Source organism: Dendropsophus ebraccatus, chromosome 3 (assembly GCF_027789765.1).
Source record: "Dendropsophus ebraccatus isolate aDenEbr1 chromosome 3, aDenEbr1.pat, whole genome shotgun sequence".
Classification (NCBI taxonomy): domain Eukaryota; kingdom Metazoa; phylum Chordata; class Amphibia; order Anura; family Hylidae; genus Dendropsophus; species Dendropsophus ebraccatus.
Genome location: NC_091456.1, coordinates 143,377,686 through 143,384,010, shown reverse-complemented (window position 1 = coordinate 143,384,010; position 6,325 = coordinate 143,377,686).

The window sequence follows — 6,325 nt, the reverse complement described above, 5'->3', positions numbered from 1 at the left end:
TTATGTTCAATGGGTTTTCTGCTCTGTTGTTCACAATGCAGAATTTCCTGCTGTAGATCTGCTAGAGCAATCCTATAGAAGTCTTTAACCTAAAGCCACGGATCAAACGGCGCCGGCACGGGGAAGCCGCTGCCGCGGTCCGTTTTCCGTACCGAGGCCCGGTTCCCGTGCACGGCGTTTCCCTCCCCTCCATGACTCGGCTCCCTTAGAATGAATGGCGCCGCGTCATACAGGGGAGGTAATTCCCTCCCACTGGAGGCGGGCCAGCCTACCTCCAGTGCTTGAGCACCGGCCGGTTCCAGTGCATAGAATGGCGCCGTGCACGGGAAACGGACCGTGGCACCAGCTTCCCCGTGCCGGCGCCGTTCGATCCGTGGCTTCAGGTTAAAGAGGATGTACCTGGTTGTACTTCCTCTTTAACCCTTTAAGGACATGGCCCATTTTCGTTTTTACGTTTTCGGTTTTTCCTCCTTGTGCATAAAAGGTCATAGCACTTGCATTTTTCCACCTAGAAACCCACATGAGCCCTTATTTTTTGCGTCACTAATTGTACTTTGCAATTACAGGCTGAATTTTTGCATAAAGTACACTGCGAAACCAGAAAAAAATTCAAACTGTGGTGAAATTGAAAAAAAAAACGCATTTCTTTTATTTGGGGGAAATGTGTTTTTACGCCATTCGCCCTGGGGTAAAACTGACTTGTTATGCATGTTCCTCAAGTTGTTACGATTAAAACGATATATAACTTGTATAGCTTATATTGTATCTGATGGCCTGTAAAAAATTCAAACCGTTGTTAACCAATATACGTTCCTTAAAATCGCTCCATTCCCAGGCTTATAGCGCTTTTATCCTTTGGTCTATGGGGCTGTGCGAGATGTCATTTTTTGCGCCATGATGTGATCTTTCTATCGGTACCTTGATTGCCCATATACGTCTTTTTGATCGCTTTTTATTACATTTTTTCTGGATTTGATGCGACCAAAAATGCGCAATTTTGCACTTTGGGATTTTTTTGCGCTGACGCCGTTTACCGTACGAGATCAGGAATGTGATTAATTAATAGTTCGGGCGATTACGCACGCGGCGATACCAAACATGTTTATTTATTTATTTATTTGTTTACTTTTATTTAAAACCTGGGAAAAGGGGGGTGATTCAGACTTTTATTAGGGGAGGGGGCTTTTTACTATAAACAACACTTTATTTTTTTTTTTTACACATATACTAGAAGCCCCCCTAGGGGACTTCTAGTATATACACTGTGATCTCTCATTGAGATCTCTGCAGCATAGATATGCTGCAGAGATCCATGAGATCGGCACTCGTTTGCTTTCGGCTGCTGCAGCCGAAAACGAACGAGTGCCGAGCCGAGGACGGCGCTATCTTGGACGCGTCCCCGGCCGGCATCAGTAACGGAGATCGCTCCTCCGGGACAAGGTCCCGGAGGAGCGATCTCCCCCACTAGACACCAGGGAAACGTTGCCTCCGGTAATCGGAGGCAGCTGTCAACTTTGACAGCTGCCTCCGATTAGCTAATTAGCGGGCACGGCGATCCGACCGTGCCCGCTAATAGCAGCGGTCCCGGGCTACTCGCGGCACCCGGGATCGCGGCACTTCAAAGCGGGGCCGCCGCGCCGCCGCCGAAGTGCAAGTGAGGACATATGACGTACCGGTACGTCATATGTCCTTAAGAGGTTAAATTCTGCCTGAAAACTTTCTGCTTCAATTCCTCGAGAATTGCTCAGTGTGCATATACCCTAAGAAAAGCCAGAAGAAGCAGCACTGGCATTACAGAGGCTGGTCAAAAGAGCTGGACAAATCCTGGTTTTCCCCTAGTGTATACACATTTCCACCTTAATCTGCATGTACACTGAATGTTATGGGCTTACAATACATTGATAAATTTCTCAGCAATATACAGCTCAGTATTACAGCTGATGGACATGTGTCTTATTATACTCCGATACAAGATTTTACTGTTACTATATTAAATATATTGTGCCAGCAGTAACTAAGCAACTTGGGAAGGAGATATGTCACGTTGCAATATGTTTAAAACTAAGTGACAATTGTCTTGAGTTAGGGAACAGAACAGGAGATATTTATAGAGAAGGTGGAAATAATTTAGCAGGTATGTATCAGCATTGCACGAATAAAAATCTCACAAGTATGCTTGTATTTTAGGCACATTCTACTACTGACGTTGCTTCTTATGATTTACATAAAGGATGGGAAACATTCGCCCCTCCAGCTGTTCCAAAACTACAATTCCCATGATGCCTGGACAGCCAAAGCTTTAGCTGGAGGGCTGAAGATTCCCCATCCCAGATTTATATAAATGCCATTTAAATTCTGTAATAAAAAACCTAAGTTGAAACAGTTTTGCACAATCCAAAAAATTGTCAATAGCTTTTTGAAAATAAATAAATAAAAAAACTTGCAGGATACATTTAAACCAAGTATAAGCCACTTTAGCTAGCTCAGTGCTGGCATCCCTTGCTTTCTCCGATGATCTATTTAAACAGGTGACTGCTAGCCACTGCTGCCTGTCATTAGTAAAGCTATAGAAACCAATGTTTCTGTATTTTGCCTTGCTGTTATTTGGACTTGCCCCTTCTACAGGCACTTCTAACCCCTGCTTCTGCCTGCATTTTGGACATTACAAACCCTCCTGGTTTGACCCTGCTTGTAGACTGGTTCTGGCCTATAGATTGATCTTTGCCTACTCTCTGGATTCTGGATTTTGGCATCTCCCCTGACTATTCATGTATAGCATTAGACCCATGCACCAGTGTTGGGACCGTCGCTCAGATTGTGGCCACCAGTTAGGGCGGATAATCCAAGTATGAAGGAACAGTTGGGTAGGTTCAGTTTAGACCCATACTGTCCTCCCTACCCATTACAGCCTTCTCGGGAGTAAATTATTGGTGTTCAAAAGTCTTTGCATATGTAACTAAATTTGATGAATTTATAAAAATTATGTAAGCAGAGAACTGCATAATAAAATGGGTACAGTACAGCACAGCATTATTATTTGGACATATGATAGATAAGAATATATACAATTAGTAGTGCAATGTCCCATGGACAGGAGTAAGTATAATACCGATATAATATTATTTGAGTACATCTTTATAGGAGCGCAGTGAAAATATTTTGAAAATTATAACAAATTTTATGAGTGCAGTTAATCACTATTTTAGGTGGCTGCTGAATCTGTTGGCGCTATACAAATAAATATTATAATGTGGGCACAGTATAGCATTGTTAGGCTGGGTTCATACTATGTTTTTGCAAAAAAAAAGGATGGAAAAACGTATGCATTTGTGTTCATCCGTTTTTCTATTGACTCCCATTACAAAAAGAATGTATTAAAACGTATCCTTATTTTTGTGTATGTTAAAAAAAAGGTGTTTTTATTTTATTTTTTATAATGGAAGTCAATAGAAAAACGGATCAAAACAGATAAATACAAATGCATCCGTTTTTTGCAAAACACATGAAAAAAAAAATAGCAAAAACGTAGTGTGAACCCAGTCTTACATAGGTACAGAAATTATATGGGCCAACTCTAGTACTATTATATGGGCATAATGTAGTATTTGCATATAATAAAGCATTCTAATTTGAGTACAGTGAAACATTGTTATTTGAACTCGTATCATACAGCATCACAGGCTTGGAGTGGGCCACCAACAAGAACTCCTGCACAGGGCTACATCTAAGGTAAGGCCAGCCTCATCTGTCATACTGAATTACAAAGACATAATGTGTGGCAGAGGTGTGTTGTATTTTCCACACTGTGCTTGTATTCATGATCTGCGGGTTTAATCTCCTATGACAAGTTTGCTACAGTGGTTATAGATCACACACAAGAGGTGTAAGTAAAATGTTGTTAAATAAGCTGCAAAGACCTGTTAAGTGCTTTATATCTGGTAATATGTTCACAAACTGATTCTTTTTTTTCTACTAAAAGCACTGGCAATCATATAATTAACATTGAATTTTAACCACCTAACAGCTCGCAGACATGTGCATTACATGCTAGGAGTTCAGGTTTGGTATCTTGTAATTCCATAGAGAAGCATTAAAGCGACTCTGTACTGAAACCCCCCCCCCCCCAAACCACTTGTACCTTCGGATAGCTGCTTTTAATCCAAGATCCGTCCTGGGGTCAGTTCGGCAGAGGATGCAGTTATTGTCATAAAAACAACTTTTAATCCTTCAGTGCTGTGTCTAACGGCCGAGGCTTACATTTGTATATGCACTAGGCTGGCACACCCTCTCTGTCCTTCCTCCCCACCCTCATCATTAGGAATGCTCCAGGCAGATTGCTTTCTATTCTCCACCTGTGTGTATAATGAACATGGGCTGGATCGTTAATACAGCTGTGCAAAGCTCAAACAGCAGTAAATGTTCCTGGAGCATTCCTAATGATCAGGAGGGTGGGGAGGAAGGACGGAGAGGTGGTGGCAGCCCAATGCATATGCAAATGTAAGCCCCGTCTGTTAGACACAGCACTCCAGGATTAAAAGTTGTTTTTACGACAATATCTGCATCCCCTGCCGAACGGACCCCAGGACAGATCTTGGATTAAAAGCAGCTATCCGAATGTACAAGGGGTTTGGAGGGGACAGATTGTGGGTACAGAGTCGCTTTAAGCTTATGGAGTCTAAAAGCCCGAGGCACATTAGGAAGTGGAACACTGCAATGGAGGCGTTCAGATCTAAAGCTACCCTCTACTCTTGTGGTTTGATAACAGCCATATTGTAGACCAAGTGTATTGCCTATTTATCTTCTTGCTTAATCTCATCATCAAGTAATTATATGGGGAGAAAACACAGACATGGCTGCACATCCATACACCTATCACTGATCCTTCTGCTTCTCAGCACAAGACTTATTAACATCAGGAGTTAGTTTTCAATTTAATCAAAGTGTATAAAAGCTCACACACCGGTCCCCGATTCGTGGGTCCCTGACTAAAAAATGTTGTAGCACCATGCGGCAACAACAACCAGCGCCCAAGGAGGAAGTGACCTAGCTGACCAGGAACCCCAGCGCTGCCAAACATAGCCTCCCTGGGCTTACACCCTACAGACACTGCGTTGCTGCAATAATGAGCACCACATGACACCACACACAGGAGCAGAGGATGGAAAAAGATCACCTTGTGCTTTTAGTCAAAAGACTGAAGGAAGCTAGGTAATGACCCTATATACATTTAATAATTAAAGGGAATCTGTCAGCACCCTGGCCCTACCCAAGGTGCTGACAGTGTGCTGTAGCTAGCAGTGCCCTAGTGAGTATTTTACGTGTTGGTAATTTGTCCGTCGAGTGGATTATGCACAATCTGGGGTTTACTACTGTAATAAAGAGTCAAAGAGTTATGGCTCAGTGTTTTTACTGCACTCTGGCATGCCTTACCACTCCTTCCTTCTCCCTCATCCTCATGAATAATCTGTTGCCCGGCCTCCTGATCACTCACCCTGGTAGCCATTGTCTCCGAGTGTTGATTTCAGACATAAACTGCCTACAGAGGACTGATCTGCAATCAAGTATAGTTGAACCTCCACAATGAACTGTGTTGAAGCTGTGGTTCAGAGATAATTGTCTTGTCTAGTAACCACTTAAAGTTTTTCTTCTAGGTTCATTTCCCCTGATAAAAATAAAACTTAGCAATTGATTTTTTTCATTGTAGAACAAAACTGATTTTTAAAACTAATTTTAACTTGATAGGAAATTCTTACCAATTTGATAAGAATTATAAAAAAATAAACTATTTTATTTCTATCAGGGGAATTGAACAATGAACTGTTGTAGGTCTCTAAACAGGTGATTTACCCCTAGACCACAGATCCAACACTGGCTAGGTCAGTCCCCTGTAGGCAGACATTGGCTGACTTGTGTACCTTGTGTAGGGCCGGGTGCTGAAAGATTCCCTTTAAAACCACCTCAGTGAGGGAGGAGTGCTGGACCAAGGCAAAAAAATTTAAAATAATAAATTAGGGGACAGAATATACTTCACCAAGTAATTCTATTACTTGGTATATTTTCCTTTTATGAATCAAGTCAACTACATTTGTTTACTTTGCTATTGTGTGTGAACTGAATCCATCATTAAACACTAAGCAAGTTGCTGGGAGCTTCTCAAAAAATACCTAATGCCCACTACAGATGAGTGAATTTACAGCATTTAGGTTGACAAAACCCCAAACACTCAGCATTTAACTTCCTGTGGTTGGAGAAGATGGAAGCAGTCCTAAGTCTGCCTGAAAAACATGGATACAGTCTATGGCCATTTTCCAGGACTCTCTAGGGC